A 27,027-nucleotide genomic window follows, 5' to 3' on the forward strand; every position below is an offset into this window, starting at 1 on the left:
TTCCAAAGAGTAGTATTAGGCATTTTTTCCGATCTAATTCATGATTGTGTGGAAGTGTATATGGATGATTTTACAATTTATGGAAATTATTTTAAGGAATCTCTTGAAAATTTAGAAAAAGTTATCACTAGATGTAAAGAGGAAATTCTCTCATTAAGCCATGAAAAATGTTTTATGATGTTTACTGAGGGAATTGTTCTAGGATGCCATATTTCAGGAAATGGAATTAGAGTGGACACATATAAAGTAGAAGTTATTTCTAAATTATCAATTCCAACCTGTCAATGAGATGTTAGAAGTTTTCTTGGTTTCATTGGTTATTAGAGAAGTTTTATATAAAACTTTACAAAAATTGCATCTCCACTTTTCAAGCTACTCATGAAAGACTGTGAATTCAATTGGGATTGTGATTGCCAAAAGGCCTTTGAGTCATTAAAAGAGAAAATCTCTGAAGCACCCATTCTTAGAGGACCAAATTGGAAATTACCTTTTCATATCTCAATTGATGCTTTAGATACAACTTTAGGAGCTGTACTAGGACAAAAAGACTTAACTCCATATGCCATTTATTACACCAGTAAAAATTTGACTCCTGCAGAGTTAAATTATGCTGCCACAAAAAAGGAGTTTTTAGTTTTTGTTCATGCCATCAACAAACTCAGACATTATATTACTAGCTATGAAACTTTTGTACATACTGATCATTCTGCAATTAGATACTTAATGAATAAATCAATCACTAATGGCAGAATCACTAGATGGTTACTATTGCTACAAGATTTTAATATTAATATTCTGGATCGATCTGAAAAACAAAACACAGTTGCTGACTTTTTATCAAGAATTCAAAATGATAATAATGATATGCCCATAGAAGATAATTTTCCTGATGAATATCTTTTTTGTAGTATCTATTAGAGTCGGTCTAGTAGCCCTCCACCAGAGATCAAAGCTCTTTGCATTTCATGATTAGGTGTCCCATCAGTGTGATCATGTTGCATTCCGTTAGGCATGCCATAATCCTAGTGGAGGGAGTTTGTGTCGTTATTCCCCTCTTGTTTGGCACTACTGGTTCAGGTTTGTTCAAGTAAATAAAATCCTCAAAGGGTCATTCATCTTGCTTTAAGTTTTAAGGTCTTAGGTCTAGGGTTGAGTCCATTTTTGTCTTGAGAGGTCATAAAGGACCAGCAGGCCAGAGGGATGTCCTTCATTGAACATTATTTCAAAAATTATTATCATTGTACAGCTAAATTTTCACCTTGTTCTCAAAAACTCTGTTTTTGAAAACAAGGTCATTATCTCATTTTTGTAAAAATTCTCAAAATTTCAAATTCTTCAAATGTCGAAGTGCAGCCTTGGTCTCCTTTGCCAAAGCATCCTAGAAGTTATCCCTGTAAAAATTTTCAGAAGAAATCATCATTTCAACCAATTTTTCAAAGAAAAGAATCAAAGGTCAGAGCCAATTAACTCAAAAAGTGTCAACACTCAAAACATTACAAAGTGGGTTTTGGGCAAGTAAAAATCAAAAGGAAAACTATAAAAGCACATCACTCCTCATTTACAACTCATTTGCCATTTACAAGCTAAGTGAATCCTTGCAAAGTTGATTTGAGGAGTTCTTGAGCAAGTCGAGCAGTTTCAGGGGCGCGCTACGCGTCAGGCAGACTTTTCCAGTGTTATTTTACAAGTGCGCTACACATCAGAGGCGCGCTACGCGTTGGGCAGGGCGCACTACGCGTTGGGGATTCAGCATAACAGTTCCTAATTCCTACATGTTCCCCTATCCCTAACAGTTCCCTTGTATTTATGTCCCCTTGGTGGCAGCATTTGAAAAAGTCAAAAAGCAGTTAATTGGGTGCCAAGTCAGCAATATATTTCAGTCATCTTGCCTTCATAACCATGTCAGAAACCGAATCAGATTATGAGCAGAGCTATGACAGTGATTCAGCACCTGTTATGCTCTTAACCTGCAGAGTAATACCCAAACACAGAATATGCGAGGAAAATATACCCAGAACATAGAATATGCGAAGAAAAGATACCCAGAACATAGAATAGCAATGATTTTATTATTCAGAGAGAAATGTTCACAGGCCTCTTCGAGGGGGAAACCTCCAATAGAGCAGAGCTCGATTACAAAAACAAGACACAATACTCCTCGCAGGGAGTCTCTATCCTTTATATATGACTCATACATGCAATACCACGAGCCAATATCGTGGGTTTTATTAATACCATCTATCTAATACTACCGCCCATTTGCAACTAACTGTGGTCCCGTCATTAATTGCGGGTTAACCACTTACAAATATTAATATGGGCTTTATTGACTCTTGACTATGACGTGATCCCATGACATAAATAAGGGGGTTAGGGTGGGACCCTAACATGCCCTCCCCCTTAAGACTAGCCTTGTCCTCAAGGCTGAAGCTGTGGAAACTGCTGAAGAATAGTGGCTGGTTCCCAAGTTGCATCTTCCGGAGAGGTGTCTTTCCATTTGACGAGGACCTCCTTAATCATGCGACTGCGCAGGTGCTTGTCTCGTGTGTCTAGAACCTGTTCGGGTTGAAGCCAGATTGACCCTTCTTCGTCTAATTCAGGTAGACTAGTTTGAACTCGGCAATTGGTCCCAATCACTTTCTTGAGGCACAATACATGGAAAATTGGATGGATTTTTGCCGTAGGGGGCAAAGCCAACTTGTAAGCTACTTCTCCAATACGCTGAAGTACTTGGTATGGTCCATAGAATTTTGGAGCGAGCTTTTGACAACCTTATCTTTGAGTGATGTTTGCTTATATGGTTGCAACCTCAAAAAGACTTGATCCCCTTCTTGAAATTGGCACTCTGAGCGATGTTGGTCGACCTGTTGCTTCATGCGGTTCTGAGCTTGATGAAGATTCTCGCGAAGATGGGCGAGCATGGTTGCACGGTGTTGTAGGAGTTGATCCACTGCTTGTACTTTGGAGCATCCCTTGAGATAAGAAGTAGGGGAAGGCAGAAGTTGACCATAGACTGCTTCATAGGGAGTCATTTTGGTGGTGGCATGATAGTTGGTGTTATACCACCATTCAGCCAGAGGTAACCACTGTGCCCAAAGGTGTTGCTTTTCTGAAGTGAAACACCTAAGGTAGGTTTCTAGACATTTGTTGACAGCTTCGGTTTGATCATCTGTTTGTGGATGATATGAAGTACTGAGTTTGAGTTGAGTGCCTTGTATATTGAAGAGTTCCTGCCAAAAATTGCTGGTGAAGATCGGGTCGTGGTCGGACACTATAGAAGTGGGCATGCCATGTAATTTGAAGATCTGATCCATGAAAGTTTGAGCAACCAAGGTTGGTGTAAACGGGTGGGGTAGGGCGCAGAAATGAGCATACTTCGACAGTCGGTCCACAACCACCATGATGACTGACTTGTTCCCTGACTTTGGAAGACCTGTAATGAAATCCATAGAAACCTCCGTCCAAATTGAGGCCGGAATGGGCAATGGTTGTAAGGTGCCTGGTGTGTTGACAGTTTCCCCTTTGTGGCATTGGCAGACATCACATTCGGCTACGAAAGTAAGGACATCCTTTTTCATGCCTGTCCAAAAGAATGATCTTCTGGTGCGAGCATACATCTTCTGAAAGCCCGAATGTCCTGCAATGGGAGATGAGTGCAATTCTGCCAAAAGGCGACTTTTGAGGGTAGATGTTGGAAATATTACGACTCTGTCCTTATAGCGAAGAATATCATTCTGCCACGAGTAGTCCTTGCTGGAATTAGGATCTACCTGCAATTGAGAAATGAGTTGGGAGTGCCCTGTGTGTGAAAACCATTCCCTGCGAGCCTCTTCAATCCAGTCTAGAATGGGAAGGGAAATTGCGAGAAGAGTACTGTCCTCCTCAAATTGGCGCGATAATGCATCTGCTACACTGTTGTCTTTCCCTTTCTTGTAAATGATCTCATAATCATAACCCAGCATTTTGGCTAACCATTTATTTTGTTGTGGGGAGGATAGGCGTTGCTCCAAAAAATATTTAAGACTGTGATGATCTGTGCGGATTTGGAAACGTCGCCCCAATAAGTAAGGTCGTCAGGTCTCGACTACATGTAAGATGGCCATCATCTCCTTCTCGTAGGTAGATTGGCCCAGATTTCTCCCACTGAGTTGTTGGCTTGTGAAGGCCAATGGTCGCCCTTCCTACATTAAGACCGCCCCAATACCTGTACCCGAAGCATCACATTCAATGACAAAGGATTTGGTGAAGTCAGGTAGTGCTAAGACTGGAGTGGTACACATGGCGTTTTTGAGAGCGGTAAATGCCTGTTGTGCTTCCTCGGTCCAGAAGAAGGAATTTTTCTTTAGGAGTTGAGTGAGGGGCTTCGCGATGCGGCCATAGTGGCGGACAAATTTACGATAATAGCCAGTGAGACCCAAAAATCCTCTCAAGCTCTTCAAAGTCTTAGGTTGAGGCCATTCTTGCATTGCCTGGATCTTTTTGGGGTCCACCTTGACACCTTCACGCCCCACAATGTGGCCCAAATACTCAACTTCTTCCATGCCAAACGAACACTTAGACATCTTGACAAATAATTTGTGCTTGCGGAGCAGTTGCAAGAGTAGATCTACATGCTAAAGATGTGCCACCCAAGTGCCACTATAGATGAGAATGTCATCGAAGAAGACAAGGACAAATTTTCTGAGATATGGTTTGAGGATGTGATTCATAAGACTCTGAAAAGTAGAAGGGGCATTACAGAGACCAAATGGCATGACCAGGAACTCATAATGGCCTTCATGAGTTCTGAAAGCCGTCTTGGGAATTTCGACTTCCTTCATGCGAATTTGGTGGTAGCCGGAGCGAAGATCCAACTTAGTGAAGAATTGAGCCCCATTGAGTTCGTCCAGCAAATCGTCAACCACCGGAATGGGAAATTTATCTTTGATGGTGAACTTGTTGAGGGCCCTGAAGTTTGGACACATCCACCACTCCCCATCTTTCTTGAGGACCATGACCACTGGGGATGAATAAGGACTAATGCTGGGACGAATGACACCTGCTTCCAACAATTCCTTGATGATTTTTTCTATTTCATTCTTTTGAGTGAATGGATATCTGTATGGCCGCACATTTGGGGGTTGGGCCCCTGGAACCAAGGTGATGCTATGATCATGTTCTCCTCGCGAGGGTGGAAGCTCATGAGGCTTGTCAAAGACCGTCTGATGGGTGTTTAAAATCTGCTGCATCTCAGGATGAATTGGCAGAGACCTGGTTTCAACTACTTGGATGGCATTAAATTGATCTACCACTCCATGATGGCCCTTTTTTAACAATTTTTCCATCCGATACGAGCTGATGAAAGAGGGGGCTCCCGCCTGGAGGCCACGGAGGGTATGTGTGGAGTTGTTCTGCTTAAAACTCATATATAACTCCTGGAAATCCATTGTGATTGGCCCAAGGGTGCGGAGCCATTCAACGCCTAGGACAATGTCGCATCCCCCCATGTGTATGGCAAACATGTGGGTTTTCAACTGATAATCCCCCATTTGAAGTTTGACATTTTCACAGCGGCCTTCAAATTTCATTGTGCCCCCATCTGCAATTTGGACTTGGAAGTTAGAAACTGCCCATACAAAACAATGCGCTGCTTCGACTATTTTTTGATGGATGAAATTATGGGTACTGCCACTATCAATCAATACTATTATTGGGCGATGTTTAAGAAAACCCTTGATTTTGAGAGTTTGAGGGGAAGAGATTCCTGCCAACGCATTGAGCGAAATAACTGGTTCGTCAGATACAATCTCCTTTTGGTTGTCTTCTTCAATCGCCTCCGGTTCCTCAAGAGGTGGATCTTCCTCGGTGGAGCTGTAGTCAGTGGCATCTATTTGAAAAAACTTGGGCTCCTTGCATTTATGACCAGGGGAATATTTTTCATCACAGTAGTAACATAGTCCTTGCTTCCTTCTTTCGGCCATTTCCTGAGGTGACACCTTTTGGACCTTAAGTGTCTGAGTCGTGTTGTGAGCTTGTGGGGGACGACCTTTAGTGGGGAAATTGGGGCAGTTGTATTGGGATGTTATGGCACGTTCCACCTTACGGGCTACCTAGCAAGCCTCTGTCCATGTGGGAGGGTGGTGGAGTAGAACTTGAGCTTTGATGGCTTCTTTAAGACCACTGATAAAACATTTCGTGTAGAACTCATCTGAGAGATGCTGAGTGCGGAAGGCTAAGGCTTCAAAAGCGGTGATATATTCATCCACTGTACCCGTCTGTTGGAGCTTAGTGAGGCGGCCCAAAAAGGAGTCTCCTTGTTCAAAGCGATCTTGAAGAGCTTTGGCAAACTGTGCCCAACTCGGAAAAGGTCCATGGCGACGTTGATGCCATTCCGCCCATTGCCATCGTTCATTGTCCAAGTACATGGTCCCCACTCCAAGCTTAGTCCAATCATCTTGGAGACGATTCAATTTGAAATACTGGTTCATTTGTGCTAGCCATGCGGACGAGTGAGAACCGTCAAATTTCCACATATCCATCTTGGGAGGTCGTTGACTGGGTGGTGAATGGGTGTGCCAGAGGTGAGGAGAGTGGCTAGACTCACCCTCATGGTGTTCATGGTCATTATACGGTTCCTCGAGAGCTGGCTCCTTGCCCTTATCGAGTGCTTGCCGTACCAGGCTAGTTAGTCCGTTAATCGTAGTTTTGAGCTCATTCATATCTGTTTCAAGTTTGTCTAGCCTTTCATTGGCCATTGCTTGAGCTCTAGTTTCTACCATACACCAACTTGATGAAAAATTGGGACCGCCAAATTTTTTTTTCTAATAAATTGAATGGTACCACCGTGCTCAGCTCGTCGTCCTAATGCTGATGGGCTAGATCACAAATAAGCTCTTCGGAAGATCTCAGACTTTTTTTTTTTTTTTTTTTGGAAAACTCCTAACGGAGTTTTACTCCTTCCTAATCAATACTGCAGTCGCCAAATCCTCAAAATGTCAATGCCGCCAAAAGTCCTGCGAAAATTATATCCAGGTACAGGAACCCTTCCCAACTACTCCGATCTGGTGGATCTGAGAGATCTGAATGGTGGAAAAACTGCTGCTGCTGATCTGATGGAGCTGCGGAACTGATGTCTGCTGCTGCGGCACTTGCTGATTTGGAATAGATGATGTGTGATCCCCCGATAGAAAGGGAACTATGGTTTTGAGGAGTGTCAGGTGCTACAGATCGCAATATACATAAGGGTCTGACAGTAGTACTCGGCCCAATGTTGCAGGGCTCTAACTAAGGAGGATCAACCATACCCTTAGCCGTACAACCCGACTACCCTATCGTACGGGCGAGTAATCTCTCCGAGTGCTGTTCTCGGTGTACTGTAGCCACAAGACAGTCGAAGGTTTATCTATGGCGAGGTTTCAAGGGAGCTAGGGGGCTTCCTATATACCCAGAGGGTACATGGAAGACAGTCCGTGCGCGGTTCTGTCTAATGTGCTACTACTCGAAGGGGTGCCCACAGGGGTTACAAGGGAGTCCAACAGACGTGACCACCTCTTGTATTTCCTGCGTGCATGCCTCCCCAAATCCGCAGGTTTATGCGCTTAACGACAGATCCAGTGGTTTAAAGACGCCGGAAAACGTCTCTAGCCAAAAAAAATTTCACTAAAAATTGGAGATCCCACCGAGCCCTGGAAAGTGCTCTGATACCACTTGTTATGCTCTTAACCTGCAGAGTAATACCCAAACATAGAATATGCGAGGAAAATATACCCAGAACATAGAATATGCGAAGAAAAGATACCCAGAACACAGAATAGCAATGATTTTATTATTTAGAGAGAAATGTTCACAGGCCTCTTCGAGGGGGCAACATCCAATAGAGCAGAGCTCGATTACAAAAACAAGACACGATACTCCTCGCAGGGAGTCTCTATCCTTTATATATGACTCATACATGCAATACCACGGGCCAATACCGTGGGTTTTATTAATACCATCTATCTAATACTACCGTCCATTTGCAACTAATTGTGGTCCCGTCATTAATTGCGGGTTAACCACTTACAAATATTAATATGGGCTTTATTGACTCTTGACTATGACGTGATCCCATGACATAAATAAGGGGGTTAGGGTGGGACCCTAACAGCACCAGAGGTAGAAGTGCCAAGGAGGCATCATAAGGGTGGTAAGGGTGGTCGGCACCTGCAATGTCATGTTTTCGATATCAATCATGCTTTGGATATTGTGAGAGGATCTCACAAATTCAACACCATAGAGAGCTGGTCTGCTTGTTTGTCCTACATTTGCACAATGGCCATGTGAACCTTGCAGGAGTGGATTTCACCTTATCACCTGAAATGGTTGCTCAAGCTACCGGGATACCAAATGTTGGGGAAGAGTGGACCAAGCGCAAGCTACTAGACAAATTTCATTATCAACCATACATCAAACCCGGATGCATGAGGCACCTTACTGCTGTTTTTCCTTTCAGATTCCTAAGGGATGAGTATGCACCGTTGATGAGGCTCATTATGCGTTATTTCACTTGTGAGGGCAGATTTTCACGTTTATATTCGTACCATATCCGTTTGTTGATGCATTTCACCTGGGTACGAATGATGAACATTCCATTTTTCATGTGCCGAAATATAGAGAAGATGGTGCCCGTAGTGCAAAGGAAGAATCTCGCACAGCAGCTCAAAAGTATATATCATTATGCATTGATCAAGATCATAGTGATGCATCAGTTAGCACAACAGGGTATTGCTTGGGAGGATTTCATTTCTCGTGACTTCTTCATGGTGCCACAGCCACCTCTCGAGGTTTTCCATGGTGAGGGAGAGCCTTCACAGCAGTTTGATATTCCTGAGCTAGAGCATGTCAGCACTCCTCCTTATGTTACATATCAGAGAGGCCACAGGGCCTTATTTGCATCTGAACGGCGAGTATTATCTCCACATCAGGTGGAAGGGGTCTCACCTTCTTCATCAGCACGACGAGTGTTATCTCCACATCAGGTGGAAGGGGCCTCGCTATCGACAGCAGCACAGGTACAAGAGAAAGGCAAGCAGCCCAAGATTGATGAGGGGCCATCAGGTGATCCAGACATAGATGTTGTTGACCTTGATATCAGTTCTCCTAGGCTAGAGCCAAAGGAGATCATCCAGCAACTAAGGGCTGAAAATGACTTGTTGCAGCAAAAGTTGGAAATGGGAAATTGGACAATCACATACTTAGAGCAGTGCAACAAGAAATTAGAGGATGAACACACTCTTGATGAGTTGCGGAGGATCCGAGAAGACCGGAATTTGGCTCGCAAGAGACCCGGTGATTTGACACCTAAGGAGCAAAGCTCTATGCTCATTCAGGTGAACACACATCTAGAGAGGTTGATAGCAAAGGCAAACAGGGACAAATACATGCTCCGCCACATGAAGAACCATTATTGGGCCCGCATGCATGTGTGCAAAGCAAAAATGAAGGTACTTAAAGCACGCTTGGCTAAGGAACTAAAACGGAGGAAAAGGCCCGATCCGCTTCAAATTTTGGCTGAAGCCATCTTGAGGGAGCATGGTGCTCAATGACACACCTCCGGCTCAAATTTCAGGAAATTTTGAGCAATTTTGGTCAATTTTGACTTTTTTGTGCCAAACACAGGTTTTTGCCCTCAACGCGTAGCGCACCGCGCGCTACCCTTAAGTTGGGGAGGTCCATTTCAGGAAAACTCAGCATTTTTGGATTTTTCATGGCAAAATACACTTGCTCAGCCACTGCCAAGAGGTTTCATGGAGATTTGAGCCCCCAAAAGGTCAAAAAACAAGCAAAAAATGACCATCTGCCACTTTTTTGGACACACAGGAAGCAGTCTTGGGAGATTGCAATTTTGGAGGGGAAAATGGCCACCAAATTGAGAAATTCCACTTGGGCTAGAGAGTAGACATCCAGACCCTTCCAACAAGCCCACTTGTGCCTCATTTGGATGCTGGGAAGTGCCTCAAAAGTGGCCTGAAAGGCGCGCTACGCGTTGAGAAATGGCGCGCTACGCGTTGGGAAAATTTGCCAGATTTGCATCTTCAGCACAGGAAAACGCAGCAGTGACTAGTTTTGACTTTTTGGTTGGATTTTTCATCCTCCTTGATGCATTTGATGTAATTTCATGATTGACATGACACTTTTTACTTATTCTAGAAGATTCATTCATAAAATGGCAAAAAACTAATGAATGAATTGGTTTCCTAACTTATAGAGGCAAGTTGTTTTGATTGCCTAGATTGTAGTGCTCAGTTTAGAATTGGTTGAAACAACTCCTAGGATGATGACCTCGACCCCTAGAGGCAAGGAAGTGTGTTAGCTTGCCTATATTATGTACTTTCTTAGTCATTTTCATGGTTGGACTCTTGAGGGATAAGCTTAGACTGTTTTACTCTTTGTATCTCTGCAATTTTGGCAAAGGAAAGACCAGGGTTTTGCAGCACTATTTGGGATTCCTGTGGTGTTTTGTGTTGATGGTGTGCTTCTCTCATGTATTTTTAAGTGTGTTATGTGTATCATTTTCCTACTTCTCTTTCTGCACATTAAGTAAATGAAGTGTTAAGGTAGAATTCATGGTTTCTATGCTCTGCCTTTAAGTTTGCTTAATATCTATGTTTTCATCTGTCTAAAGAGAACTCTCGAAAGTTTCTTGCTCTCTTTAGCTCCTCACCGGTCATTCCTATCCATTCACTTAATTCAAAGGCATCAAGACAATCTCCTACCTTGCCCCAAAAAGACCTCTGCAAAAAATTGTGTCTCATCCCCGCACCCAAAATTGTTGTGCTCAGTTTTCCAACAAAACTCTAAAAATTTAAAATCAAACTTTTCCTATCAGTTTACTAGCCTAAAATCAGTGTTCTTTATTGGTCATCTCCGCCCTTTGAAGACCTTTTGCCGAGATAGACCCGAAGAGAGCCCTCTCCTGTCCCCGTAGGGCTAGCTACAAGGCTAAGTGGTTTGATGTTGCCTTGGATTTTGTCTTTTTCAGCCTAAGGCCAAATTCAAGCGCTAACATATTGGCGACCATACTAGGGAGAACAAACTTGTTTGTGGATTGATGTGTTTATTTCATAAGTCTTAGACGGAGCCTGAAGTTATGTCAGGTAGCCTTCGAAACGCTTTTGCTTTGCATAAGCGGAAGTAGATAAACGTTGCTTCAGTCAATCTCCGTGAGATTGTGAATACGACACTTCAATTGCATTTTACCCTAGTTCATTTGCAAACTCTGAACTTTTGGATGATTAGTTGAGAGTTTCCACAGGCTGATTGGTTATTTGTTCCTTGATATCCAAACTGGCTTCAGATTCTAATCATATATTCAAATCTCATTCATGTCCAACTGTTTTTGAGTACCTTGAAGACATTGATTTTGACGAAAGTTTTGAGTTGTCTTTGTTCAAAACCAAATCTGAAAGTGCACTTGATTCTCTAGTTCTCAACCCTGATTTTGCTGCTGCCCTTGAAATCGAGAGACACAATAAATTGGTTGAAAACTTCATCCTAAGACACCTTCAGACAGATATCCAAGTCACTAATATTGCTGATTTCCTAGAAACTATATCTAGCAATATTGGATCTACTATCACGGCTTCAGTTCCGCACGAACAGACCAATCCTCCTTTTATTTCTATATCTCCTATAGTTACACATCCTGAATCCACAGTCAATTCTCCTTCCTCATCACATATCACTTCTCCTCTGCCTACACCTCCCTATACCCCTCATACTACAGCTACACCTACTCCGCCTGCTACTCCTAGACCCGATCTACCTAAAGCAATGGCTGCCCAGTTTGCCCCACTTTCTCTTCCTCAAAATCTGCATGATATGCCAGCTGATTATCAGAGTAAAATTCCCATGTTTGATGGCACTCCTCAGGGTGTTTCCGCTCAGCAGCATATAGACAAGATGACAACTTTCTTTGATCTATATGAGATAGATGAAGAGGATGTGACTATGCATTTGTTTGTACAAACATTCGGAGGAGAAGTAAGAAAATGGTTCAGAGGTTTGACAGCTAGAAGCATACCCACATTGGAAGAACTTCAGAAGCAGTTTCTAGATCGATGGGAAATCAGAAAAGATCCACTTCAGATCAATGCTGAGTACAACAATCTCAAACGTAATCATGGTGAGTCTGTCCAAGATTACATTATCAGATTTAACACAGTTTACAATGCTATTCCAGATGATTTAAGACCATCTAGAAAATCAGCACTTCTCAAATTCCCGGATGGCTTTGATCCGGAAATGGCTTATTCATTGCGAGATAGAGATCCACCTACCTTGGAGGATATGCAGAAAATCGCTGTTAGTGTTGAAGCGAATTTGAATGATAAAAGAGCAAGGATGAAAACTAAAAAGCGAGTGACAATCAAAGAAGAAGCCTCTACATCAGATCAGCGCCTTCACAAGGTAGAAAGGGTAGAAAGGTTGCTTGAAAATACTCATCTCAGCAAGCCGGAACCGCAGATCCGTAATCCTAATTTCCGAGGTCCGCAGCAGCCACAGTACAGAATTAAGCAGCGTGAAACAAGGGCACAAGAAATAGCAGTACAACAGCAAATAAAACCTCCACTTCAGCAGAATTTTGTTAGCCAAGAATCTGAGGATGAAGGTGATACTATAGGAGAGGAGAATCATTTTTTCACTCCTGATGATCTGCCTACTTATATTACAGAAGAAGAAGAATTGATGAGAAACTCCATCATCCAACAGGATGAGGATTATATCTTATCAAATGATGCAGCCCTCGTGGAAGAATCGGAGGAGTACCAAAGAGGATATCTCAATGCTTTGTCCGCTCAGCAGAGACAATTAAGAAATCGAACTGTTCCCATAAATCCCATTCAGAAGAGGAAAGATACTTCAGCAAAAAATGATTCAGCTTCCCCACAGACAAAAGGAAAGGATATAATTGATCCCCTAGAAAGTCAATCATCTTCAGCGGATAAGGTAAATCATCCACCAAGCATAATGAAGGATAAAGTTGAAAGAAGAGAAGTTCCGGCCAAGGAAGGTGAAAAGGTTTCAGCATTTAGTTTGGAGAATGAAATTTCAAAGCTGAAAGTGTCTATTCCATTGACTGAAATCATGAAAAACACCACCTACCGAGGTCAAATTTCCAAAATTCTGAATATTGATCCAATGCTTGACACGGTAAATGTAGAAGATGATCAGCCAGAATTAATTTTTGGGCCTGCTTTAAATGGTGAGTCTCCTGAAAATGATGTTCCTCCCTTCTATATCAGTTTGAGGTTGCACGAGTATGTTTTACATAATGCTATGTTTGACTCGGGTGCTTCGCACAATTTGATGCCGAAAGCAATAATGGAAAGGCTGGGATTGGACATCACAAGAAGATATCATGATTTGTATTCATTTGATTCCAGCCGGGTAAAGTGTATTGGATTGATCAAGGACTTGGTGGTAAGCCTAGATCAAATTCCAGCTAAGAATGTCTTGATGGATGTGGTTGTGGCGGATATTCCTCCGCGTTTTGGTATGTTGCTTTCAAGATCTTGGGGAGCTAAGTTGAAAGGTACACTTCAGCTAGATTTTTCTTATGCTACAATTCCAGTCTTCGGTCAAATGAGAAAGTTATATCGGGAGCAAAAGATGAAATACATGATAACTAGCAAATAAAAGCCAATAAATCATCCTGTAAATTATGTACATACAGATTTGGAATCGTTTGTTTTGTTTGCTGATAATTTTAATGAGATAGATAGTCAGTTAGTTCACGCAGAGGATATACCAGAGATTACTGAAAATTTTAGAGAAGTTCTACAAAAGGAAAGAGAAGAAAAGTCAGCTGCCATGAGGCAAACAGCTGAAGCTAAGGGGCAGCAAACAGAAAAAACAGAGGCAACAGAGTTTCAGTAGTTGGAGGAAGATGAAGATGGTCTTTGGACCATGGATTTCGATGGCGCTGTGGGCAGCGATGGTGCTGGTATTGGTGTGTGGATTCGAAGTCCCTTTTCTGCTCGAGACAAAGTCCCAAGCAAGGTGAGAGTGTGTTCTTATAAACTAGCATTTGATTGTTCAAACAATGAGGCAGAATACGAGGCTCTTATTGCTGGCCTTAAAATTCTTCGCAAGTTGAAAGCAAAGAAGATTGCAGTCTATGGCGACTCCGAGTTGGTGATAAAGCAAGTTAAAGGTGAGTTTCAGGCCAAGCATCCTCGCATGAGAGCATATCGAAATGCTATCCTAGATATTTTGAAATTATTTTCTGAACATACTTTGACATGTGTGCCCCGCATACAAAATGGTGTTGCTGATGCATTGGCCAAGGTAGCTAGTAATTTAAAAATTCCAATGAATTCCAGCAACAAATTTGAGATTTATGTGAAACACTGCCCCATAGTTCTGGATAATCAACGATGTTGGAAAGTCTTCCAGGATGATGAAGAAATCAAAGATTTTCTGCAGATTGAAGGTGAGTTTAAGGACATCTCCATAGATACTGAACCAGATGAGGTAAATCAAATGGATGTGCTGCAGCTTAATGATAATTTTATTCCTAAAGGGTTGATTCCTTTGGAAGAGCTGTTTGATCAAGATGATGTGGCCCGCAAACCAACATTGAGACCAACTGAAGAAGGTGTTGAAGAGGTAAACATTGGAGTAGCTGAGAATCCCAAGATGGTAAAGTTATCTAAGTCATTGTCACCAAAGGTAAAGAAGGAGTATGTCAGATTGTTGTCTTTGTTTTCTAATGTCTTTGCATGGGATTATTCAGATTTGAAAACATATGATACTAATATCATTCAGCATATTATTCCTATAAAGCCAAATCAAAAACCTTTTCGCCAAAAGTTGAGGAGAATTAATCCTAAATTGCTGCCATTGATAGAAAAAGAAGTGAATAGGTTGTACAAGTTTGGAATCATAGTACCTATCAGATTTTCTGATTGGATATCCAATTTGGTACCCGTAAGAAAGAAGACCAGTGAGACCCATTTATGCATTGACTTCAGAAATTTGAATAAGGTGTCTTTAAAGGACAATTATCCGCTGCCCAAAATGGATCATATATTGCAGCGAGTGGTTGGAGCATCAAGGATGTCGCTACTCGATGGCTATTCCGGGTACAATCAGATTTTGGTACATGAGGATGATCGTGACAAAACCGCATTCACTACTCCATGGGGAACATTTCATTATGAAAAAATGCCATTTGGTTTGAAAAATGCAGGTGCCACTTTTTAGCGTGCGATGGACATGGCCTTTGCCAATGAGAAAGATGTCATTTTAGTTGTTTACCTTGATGATTTGACTGTATTTTCAAAATCTGATGAAGAACATTTATATCACTTGCAAATTGTTTTTCAAAAGTGCAGAAAATATGGTATTTCGCTGAATCCAAAGAAGAGTCTTTTCGCCATGAGTGAAGGCAAGCTCTTGGGTCACATCATTTCCAAAGATGGCATCCGTATAGATCCTGCACGTGTTGAAGCTATTCAGCAACTTGAGCAGCCCCGGAACAAAAAAGAAATACAGTCCTTTAATGGTAAGCTGAATTTTCTGCGTCGCTTCATTCCGAATCTTGCCAAGCACCTTAGAGAAATCACAAACATGCTGAAAAAGGACAGCCAACTCAAGTGGACCGAAGAGGCGGTAAAATCTTTCAATTTGGTAAAGTTGGTTTTATCTTCAACCCCTACTCTAATCAGTCCGGATTACACACAAGATTTTATTTTGTTTTCATTTGCCTCTGAGCACACATTGGCAGATGTACTAATGCAAAAGAGAGATGGAGTTGAGAAGCCTATTGATTTTTTCAGCCGTATTATAAGAGACGAAGCGTTGAAGTATAACATCATCGAAAAACAAGCGCTTGCACTTGTGAAGGCATTGAAAGATTTCCATGTGTATATATTGCATTCCCACATTATAGCTTATGTTCCTAACGCGACAGTAAAGGATGTGTTGGTACAGGCAGAACCGGAAGGAAGGTGGGGAAAGTGGATTGCTGCATTATTAGAGTATGATGTGGAAATTAAACCCACTAAGTTGATCAAAGGGCAAGGTCTTGCCAAGTTGATGGCTGAAACAAATCTACATGTCCTAGACATCAATTTGATAGCTGCCATGTCCGATGAAGATGAGGAGAATTCAGCACAACAGGTATCCGAGATCTTTATTTCTTCTCCTTGGTATGCTGATATTATATATGTACTTCAAAATTTGTCTTCACCTCCCGGGATGCCTCGAAATAAGAGTAGGACATTGAAGTTGAAAGCAGCCAAGTTTTGCATCCTTAAATCTGCATTATATTGGAAAGACCCTGGTGGAATATTGCTGAATTGTTTGGTTGAGGAGGAAGCCAAAGCGGTGGTGGAAGATTTTCATAAAGGTGACTGTGGGGGTCATTTGTTTTGGAAGACTACATCAAATAAGATCCTAATAGCAGGTTTTTATTGGCCTTCATTGTTTTCAGATGTATATAAAGCTGTTAAGAGTTGTCATGAGTGCCAAATTTTTCAAGGGAAACAGAAATTGCAGCCATTGCCTCTCAAACCAATTGAAGTCAGTGCACCATTTCAGCAGTGGGGCTTGGATTTTATCGGTGAGATTCATCCGGCATCGTCGGGACAGCATAGATGGATATTAATAGCTACAGATTACTTCACAAAATGGATTGAAGCCATTCCCACCCGACAGGTCACGGATGCGGTAATTATTTCTTTCCTTGAAAATAATATACTGTCACGTTTTGGCTGTCCAAGTAAGTTAATTACAGATAATGCAGCAACATTTAAATCAAAGAGAATGGTTGACTTTTGCTACAAATACAATATCAGTTTGGGGCATTCTATCGCCTACCATCCGCAAGGAAATGGGTTGGCAGAATCTTCAAATAAGTCCTTGGTAAATATCATTAAAAAGTTGCTGGAAATCAATAAGAAGAGCTGGCATAAAAAGTTAGTGAATGCACTGTGGGCTGATAGGGTAAGTCATAAAAAGTCAATTGGCATGTCTCCTTTTGAGTTGGTGTACGGGACAGATGCAGTGTTTCCTACTTCGCTTGCTATTCCGGTAGTCAAATTGCTTCAAGAAGCTGATAGTGAGGAAGATCCTATGCAAAGGTGGATTAATCAAATGATTCATTTACAACAGACATGGGAGGAGGTTCTTCACAATACTCTCAAGTTGCAAGAGCGCATAAAGAAAATTTATGACCGGAAAGCAAAATCAGATGACTTTCAAATAGATGATGTGGTTTTGAAGTGGGATGCTCGGAATGAAGACAAAGGGAAGCACGGCAAATTTGATAATCTATGGAAGGGTCCCTATAAGATCGCAGCATATCGTGGCCAAAATGCTTTTCTTCTCAAGGAAATGAATGGAGATGATTATCCCGGGGGGTCGATCAATGGTCGGCTGCTGAAGGGGTACCATGTCTGAGCATTTCCTGTCCTTGTCACCATCATTGTATATACCATTTTACTTCTATTTTATCGCATGTGTGTGCTGATCTTTCATCCTTAGTCTGGGGCCCGCAGTGAAGGCTATAATTCTGAAGATGGAGATTGGTTGGTTTAAGGTTTGTCAAGGTGTTTTTATCAGTCCATTTTCTGTTCACAATTGAGTTACTTTGGGTCAAAGTTGTGTCCAATTTTCAGTCAAATCTGCAGTCACTAAAGTTGTCAGAGTTTGTGTCAAATGAGTAAATAATGACTCCATCGCCCAATGGTTGAAAGCACTGGTCTGCTCTCCCAGAGGTTTGCGGTTCTTGGCACCTCCAAGGAGCTACCATCCCCATTGGAGCCAATGTTAGAGTCGGTCTAGTAGCCCTCCACCAGAGATCAAAGATCTTTGCATTTCATGATTAGGTGTCCCATCAGTGTGATCATGTTGCATTCCGTTAGGCATGCCATAATCCTGGTGGAGGGAGTTTGTGTCGTTATTCCCCTCTTGTTTGGCACTGCTGGTTCAGGTTTGTTCAAGTAAATAAAATCCTCAAAGGGTCATTCATCTTGCTTTAAGTTTTAAGGTCTTAGGTCTAGGGTTGAGTCCATTTTTGTCTTGAGAGGTCATAAAGGACCAGCAGGCCAGAGGGATGTCCTTCATTGAACATTATTTCAAAAATTCTTATCATTGTACAGCTAAATTTTCACCTTGTTCTCAAAAAATCTGTTTTTGAAAACAAGGTCATTATCTCATTTTTGTAAAAATTCTCAAAATTTCAAATTCTTCAAATGTCTAAGTGCAGCCTTGGTCTCCTTTGCCAAAGCATCCTAGAAGCTATCCCTGCAAAAATTTTCAGAAGAAATCATCATTTCAACCAATTTTTCAAAGAAAAGAATCAAAGGTCAGAGCCAATTAATTCAAAAAGTGTCAACACTCAAAACATTACAAAGTGGGTTTTGGGCAAGTAAAAATCAAAAGGAAAACTATAAAAGCACATCACTCCTCATTTACAACTCATTTACCATTTACAAGCTAAGTGAATCCTTGCAAAGTCGATTTGAGGAGTTCTTGAGCAAGTCGAGCAGTTTCAGGGGCGCGCTACGCGTCAGGCAGACTTTTCCATTGTTATTTTACAAGTGCGCTACTCGTCAGAGGCGCGCTACGCGTTGGGCAAGGCGCGCTACGCGTTGGGGATTCAGCTCAAAAAACTGCTAGCAAGTCATCAAAACGATTTTTCTCTCAGGCAAAGTGCAGTTAGGCTTCTCCTCTATGCCTAAATTTGGTTTTGCATAATGACAAAGAGAATTAATATGTTCAGATTCTATGTAAATGATAAATCAAAACCCTCTCTTGTTATGGAAAATTTAAAGTTTCAATGGCAATAGGGTTTCAAATTGCTCTTGTTGTCCAAGGTTTCCCATTTGTAAATCCCTTTTCCCTCATTTTCATCATCTTTCTCCCTCAAATTTTCCCTTGAAATTTCATCATTCTCCTCTTTAAAATTCCTAAAAGCATACTTAATTCCTAAACCCTACTACACTTTAAAATCCCACAATTTTGTAATTTCCCATGCTTGTCTTCCCTAAATTCCTTCTTTGTGTTTATTCTCCCTAATTCCTACATGTTCCCCTATCCCTAACAGTTCCCTTGCATTTATGTCCCCTTGGTGGCAGCATTTGAAAAAGTCAAAAAGCAGTTAATTGGGTGCCAAGTCAGCAATATATTTCAGTCATCTTGCCTTCATAACCATGTCAGAAACCAAATCAGATTATGAGCAGAGCTATGACAGTGATTCAGCACCAGAGGTAGAAGTGCCAAGGAGGCATCATAAGGGTGGTAAGGGTGGTCGGCATGTTAGAGAGGAGCCCACTTCATTGGCTCATTTGCAAGATTGTCCACCTGCAATGTCATGTTTTCGATATCAATCATGCTTTGGATATTGTGAGAGGATCTCACAAATTCAACACCATAGAGAGCTGGTCCGCTTGTTTGTCCTACATTTGCACAATGGCCATGTGAACCTTGCAGGAGTGGATTTCACCTTATCACCTGAAATGGTTTCTCAAGCTACCGGGATACCAAATGTTGGGGAAGAGTGGACCAAGCGCAAGCTGATAGACAAATTTCATTATCAACCATACATCAAACCTGGATGCATGAGGCACCTTATTGCTGTTTTTCCTTTTAGATTCCTAAGGGATGAGTATGCACCCTTGATGAGGCTCATTATGCGTTATTTCACTTGTGAGGGCAGATTTTCACGTTTATATTCGTACCATATCCGTTTGTTGATGCATTTCACCTAGGTACGAATGATGAACATTCCATTTTTCATGTGCCAAAATATAGAGAAGATGGTGCCCGTAGTGCAAAGGAAGAATCCCGCGCAGCAGCTCAAAAGTATATATCATTATGCATTGATCGAGATCATAGTGATGCATCAGTTAGCACAGCAGGGTATTGCTTGGGAGGATTTCATTTCTCGCGACTTCTTCATGGTGCCACAGCCACCTCCCGAGGTTGTCCATGGTGAGGGAGGGCCTTCACAACAGTTTGATATTCCTGAGCCAGAGCATGTCAGCACTCCTCCTTATGTTACATATCAGAGAGGCCACAGGGCCTTATTTGCATCTGCATGGCGAGTATTATCTCCACATCAGGTGGAAGGGGTCTCGCCTTCTTCATCAGCACAGCGAGTGTTATCTCCACATCAGGTGGAAGGGGCCTCACTATCGACAGCAGCACAGGTACAAGAGAAAGGCAAGCAACCCAAGATTGATGAGGGGCCATCAGGTGATCCAGACATAGATGTTGTTGACCTTGATATCAGTTCTCCTAGCCTAGAGCCAAAGGAGATCATCCAGCAACTAAGGGCTGAAAATGACTTGTTGCAGCAAAAGTTGGAAATGGAAAATTGGACAATCACATACTTAGAGCAGCGCAACAAGCAATTAGAGGATGAACACACTCTTGATGAGTTGCGGAGGATCCGAGAAGACCAGAATTTGGCTCGCAAGAGACCCGGTGATTTGACACCTAAGGAGCAAAGCTCTATGCTCATTCAGGTGAACACACATCTAGATAGGTTGATAGCAAAGGCAAACAGGGACAAAGACATGCTCCGCCACATGAAGAACCATTATTGGGCCCGCATGCATGTGTGCAAAGCAAAAATGAAGGTACTTAAATCACGCTTGGCTAAGGCACTAAAACGGAGGAAAAGGCCCGATCCGCTTCAAATTTTGGCTGAAGCCACCTTGAGGGAGCATGGTGCTCAATGACACACCTCCGGCTCAAATTTCAGGAAATTTTGAGCAATTTTGGTCAATTTTGACTTTTTTGTGCCAAACACAGGTTTTTGCCCTCAACGCGTAGCGCGCCGCGCGCTACCCTTAAGTTGGGGAGGTCCATTTTAGGAAAACTCATCATTTTTGGATTTGTCATGGAAAAATACACTTTCTCAGCCACTGCCAAGAAGTTTCATGGAGATTTGAGCCCCCAAAAGGTCAAAAAACAAGCAAAAAATGACCTTCTGCCACTTTTGGACACACAGGAAGCAGTCTTGGGAGATTGCAATTTTGGAGGGGCAAATGGCCACCAAATTGAGAAATTCCACTTGGGCTAGAGAGTATACATCAAAAAATTTCCAACGAGCCCACGTGTGCCTCATTTGGATGCCAGGAAGTGCCTCAAAAGTGGCCTGAAAGGCGCGCTACGCGTTGAGAAATGGCGCGCTACACATTGGGAAAATTTGCCAGATTTGCATCTTCAGCACAGGAAAACGCAGCAGTGACTAGTTTTGACTTTTTGGTTGGATTTTTCATCCTCCTTGATGTATTTGATGTAATTTCATGATTGACATGACACTTTTTACCTATTCTAGAAGATTCATTCATAAAATGGCAAAAAATTAATGAATGAATTGGTTTCCTAACTTATAGAGGCAAGTTGTTTTGATTGCCTAGATTGTAGTGCTCAGTTTAGAATTGGTTGAAACATCTCCTAGGATGATGAGCTCGACCCCTAGAAGCAAGGAAGTGTGTTAGATTGCCTATATTATCTACTTTCTTAGTCATTTTCATGGTTGGACTCTTAAGGGATAAGCTTAGACTGTTTTACTCTTTGTATCTCTGCAATTTTGGCAAAGGAAAGACCAGGGTTTTGCAGCACTATTTGGGATTCATGTGGTGTTTTGTGTTGATGGTGTGCTTCTCTCATGTATTTTTAAGTGTGTTATGTGTATCATTTTCCTACTTCTCTTTCTGCACATTAAGTAAATGAAGTGTTAAGGTAGAATTCATGGTTTCTATGCTCTGCCTTTAAGTTTGCTTAATATCTATGTTTTCATCTGTCTAAAGAGAAATATCGAAAGTTTCTTGCTCTCTTTAGCTCCTCATCGGTCATTCCTATCCATTCACTTAATTCAAAGGCATCAAGACAATCTCCTACCTTGCCCCAAAAAGACCGCTGCAAAAAACTGTGTCTCATCCCCGCACCCAAAATTGTTGTGCTCAGTTTTCCAACAAAACTCTAAAAATTTAAAATCAAACTTTTCCTATCAGTTTACTAGCTTAAAATCAGTGTTCTTTATTGGTCATCTCTGCCCTTTGAAGACCTTTTGCCGAGATATACCCGGAGAGAGCCCTCTCCTGTCCCCGTAGGGCTAGCTACGAGGCTAAGTGGTTTGATGTTGCCTTGGATTTTGTCTTTTTCAGCCTGAGGCCAAATTCAAGCGCTAACAGTATCTACTAAATATCCATGGTTTGCAAATATTGCTAATTGTTTGGAAACAGGAAAATTACCATAATACTTGTCTCCTCGAGAGAAAAAGAGGGTAATTCAAATTAGTGCATCTTATTCATGGATAAACAAAGAATTGTATAAAATAGGTCCAGATCTGATCATTCGAAGGTGTGCGAGAGAAGATGAAGTACTAGAGATATTGAAAGCTTGTCATGATGAGCCAAGTGGAGGAAACTTTGCTAACAAAAGAACTTAAAAAGTCCTTCTCTTAGGATACTAATGGCCTTCCCCTTTTAAGGATGCCAGAGAGTATGTTAAGAGATGTGATAGTTGTTAAAGGATGGGGAAACTTGTTCCTTCTGATGAGATGCATCTATAACCTCGGGTACTTATTGAGCCTTTTGAAAAATGGGCTCTAGATTTTGTTGTTCCAATCAATCCACCTTCGAAAAAAAAAAGTACATTCTTATTTGCACTGATTATGTTACAAAATGGGTGGAAGCTAAAGCACTTTTTTCTGCTACTAAAAATGTTGCAATTTCATTTCTTTTTTAGGATACCTTTAATCATTTTGGTGTTCCAAGAGAAATTGTAACAGATCAAGGTACTCAATTTACATCCAAGTTGTTACATAAGATAATGGATGAATACAAAATCAAACATAAAAAGTATACTGCATATCATCCTCAAGCAAATGGACAAGTGGAGTCCACCAATAAAGTCATTGAAGCAATTCTCACCAAAACCGTGCACTTGCATAGAAGGTATTGGGAAGAAAAGCTTCCAGAAGCTATATGGGCATACCATACTACATGGAGAAATACTATAGGACATACTCCTTATGAGCTTGTCTATGAAAAAAAAAATCCATGTTTCCCATTGAGTTTCAAGTCAAAACTTTCAAGACAGCAATCAAATTGGGCCTTGATCTTTCATAAGCACAAAAACAGATAATGGAGCAACTAAATGAACTTGATGAGATAAGAAAAGATGCAATCCAAAGAAATAATCTAGTTCAACAACAAAGATCGAGATGGTATGACAAATATATCAAAGAGAGAAAATTCCAACTAGGAGATTAGGCATTACTATTTGATTCAAAGTTCAAAGATTTCCAAGGGAAATTTCAAACTCATTGGCTTGGGCCTTAAGAGATTGAAACAGTCTTTGACAATGGTGCAGTCAGAATCAAAACTATTGATGAAGGAAGGATCACATTTTTTGTGAATGGTCACCGACTAAGAATCTATCATAAGACATTGACCAAGGAAGAATATATCAAAAATTTGCAAGATAATACAGATTTAAAGTTGGTTAAGAAGGATGTTCCTTCTTCTCCAACTTGATGTTCAAAAAAAGAATTCTTTTTCTTTCTAAAATATATTAAAAAAAATGTATAAACTTGAAAACCGACAATGGTTGGCATGTTTATACAGAAAATCTAAGGTGAAAATCAATTTTGACACCTTAAATTTTCTTTACATATTTTCTAAAATCATTTTCTTTATGTCCCACTCTTCTCTTTTTCAAAATAAAATAGCTATAGAATTATTGAGTTTTTGCAGCTTTGACAGATTTCTGCAACAAATTTGACAAAGAATTCTGATGGAATAAGTGAAAGAAGTGATTGACTCCCTCCACTGCAAGGCACCTAAAGACAATACAAATAACAACAACCAAAGGTTAGAAGCAATAATTCAAAGGTATGCAATTCTTTAATTTGGTAATAGGGATCAAAACATTAATCATATGAATTATATATACATTGTACTACCGAATTCAATGTCATCATTACTGAATGTTGATAGTATCATGTCAAATCAAATCTAATCTGCCATTCACTCCTGATCATTATACCTACGCTCCAACCGACGTCCCATTTTTTATTGATCCTATCGCCCAAATCATGCTCATTCATTCTCTCAATGGTTAGATTATATCGCACTTCTTCATGTCCTTACCACTCATACTCTTCTCATTCACACTCTAATCCTCATTACTTTGAAACCTTATGAAACCATCATACCCTGTCAAACAAATAGTCTTGAGACAAAACTTCTCAACCATGGGAGTTATAGTCAGAAAAAAACCAACAGGAAGAAAATTTTTGGAAGGATATCCACATACAAGGGAATTGTGGCAGAAAGCGCAGTGATTAGAATTTGTAGAGAAATTTGACAGATTCCATAAGGAAGTAACCAAGTCCTTCACCAGAACCTTTGATGGAATAGAAGTTGAGATAGGGGACACGAAATTCACAGTGACATAATCCTTTGTTTCCAAAGCTACTGGATTGCCTTGAATTGGAGAAAAATGGTTTAAGAACAAAGGTATTGAGAGCGAAGAATGGAAAGTTTTTTTGAAGAACCCCAGAATGGACACCAACATTTTCAAGAAAGGTACCCCAAGCACATCATTAAAAAGTAAGTGGAGAAATTTTCTTCTGATAATTCAAAAATTTGTTACTTGCGAAGGGAGGTTTGGATGCATGTTTTTCTATCATATCCGATTGTTGATGAATTTTATTGAGGATAATGAAATAAATCTTCATTATTTCTTGCTCAATAGTCTAAGAAAGATGTTAGGGAATGTCCAAAGGAAAATTCAGTTTATAGAAAACACCATGTATCACCATGGTCTCATTAAAATCCTTGTTGAATTCCATCTTAAGAATGTGGGTGATAATTGGGAAAGATTTTTGGTGAGGAACCATTTTAAAGAAGATAACCAAGAACAACCAAGCAGTAGTAAGGCTAAGAGAGGGAGAAAAAGAAAAAATGAAGAACTAGAAGAATGAGAACAACCAAGCAGCAGCAAGGCTAAGAGAGGAAGAAAAAGAAAAATTGAAGGACCAATAGAAAAAGGACAACAACAGTCATAGGAGAAGTCAGAGGATGACATTCCTCTTGCAGAAATTTTAGAGAATATGAACAAGAAGGATGTTAGAAGAAAGAAAGTCAGCCAAAAGACAGAGAGCACACCCAAAACACAGAAACCTAAGATAGAGAGGAAGAAGGCAAAAATTCAAAAGCCACAGGGCTCTAAGACATCGTTGGCTGGTTCGAGTTTTAAATCATGGAAAAGTAATGGAATTACCCAATGGGTTGTGAGTGGAAAGAAGGGGGTGCATGACCTTGGGTTATGTGGGATGACGGGGGATGTGAGACTGTTGGTTGGAGGCTACTAGGGTTTGGTATATTGGATTCATTTATGTTTGGTATGATGAAGTACCATGGAAGGACTTGGGTAAGGATTTATGCATATGGAGTCATAACCCTAGCTTGGAGGTGATTGATTGTTGAGAGATTACGAGTAGTGTGGTCTATGTTTGGGTGGAATGTTTAGGGAATGTAGTGAGTCATCAGATTTTACCAAATAGGATTTTAGTCCTATTTATGTTTTTTATGGTTCTGATACATGGTATTATACTTTTATAGCTATGTTAAATTTATGCATTATTATGCTATTATGTATCAATAGCATTGTGAGTGGCATCACCCAACCTGGGTAGCTTGGGGTCATTACACTTCTTGCAAAGGCATTGGCACTTCATCAAATTATTTCCTTTTGGTTTTGGAACTAAATCCCATGTGTTATTCTTAAAAAAAGAATGATAATCATTAACTATAAAATTCTTGCATTAAAATCAACCATATGCATTTGCATTTTTATTAGGATCACATGCTTCTAGTACATGTTCCATTAGAAAAAAATTACCAAGTTGTTTCTAGCCTCTTATTATTCTTGAGTCATTTATATCTCTCACATCAGCACCAAAAAATGCAATTGTATTACTCCCCCCTTTGGAAAGACAAATGTGCCTCATTGAATGAGTTTTTGTACCAAAATCACCATTAGTTCACTAAGTAGGGGTTCCAAAACTTTTGGTCAACTTTGTTGTGGAGGGTTGATTGTAACTTGGTTTTGTTATTTGAGTTGAATATTTAATTGGAAACCATGTGTAGTATTCTGTCAATCTAGAGTTCTTCAAAATTTCCAATCGATTGCTACTTAAAAAGTGAAAATAGGAATTCAACACCAAAACTATTATAATCAAATACAAAATATCTCATACAAATAATTTCTTGTTTGAATCGATTAGACAACTTACGGTTGAAAACGACAACAAAAAACCTTGATTTCCCTTTAATTAAATTAGGATAAAATTGTAATTCCACACCACAAGGCAATAAGAATGAGTTAACTAAGTTAGTTTCACTTAGTTGGCTTAGTTAATTCAAGTTGAGGGCCTAACTTGAGTCATGTAGAGTGTTTCCTAAATTTTAGGAGCCTAGGTTGAGTTTAATTTGATTTGTAATAACTGAATTTAGTTAAACTGAGTTAAAGTCAGTTAAGCTAGTTGCAACTGTTGGAGGAACTAGTAGGATGTCTAGAAGTGGGGTGCAGCTTCAGTGTTCAACAAGTTAACTAATAAATCAACCATAACTAACTCATACATGCATGAAATTTGAGTTACCCAATTGAGATTGGAGTTCAAGGACAGTGTACTATCAGTTGTATAATTATCCAAGTTGTATACATGGTGTATGCAGTCAAAGAAGGACCTAAAGGGATTGCGCAGTTCAGGATGGGGATTTTTCTATTTAATAGGGGGTTAATTCCTTGAGAAAAAATGCAAGGAAATAGGAGTTTGGAAGGAAACAAAATTGGTTAAGTATTGACCAGAAGTAGCTTTTGAAGTAGGGAGATAGATTATACTTGTGCAGAGATTGTTCAAACTTGAACAAAAATTATATTTCTTCTCTATTTTCTGACTAATTAAATATAGATATGAAGGGGTTTTGAGCAATATCTTTCCCCTTAGATAAATCTATGAGAATATGTGATGAAATA

Source organism: Pinus tabuliformis, chromosome 6 (assembly GCF_031772625.1).
Source record: "Pinus tabuliformis cultivar Carrire ecotype Pingquan chromosome 6, CPIR1, whole genome shotgun sequence".
Taxonomy (NCBI): Eukaryota; Viridiplantae; Streptophyta; class Pinopsida; order Pinales; family Pinaceae; genus Pinus; species Pinus tabuliformis.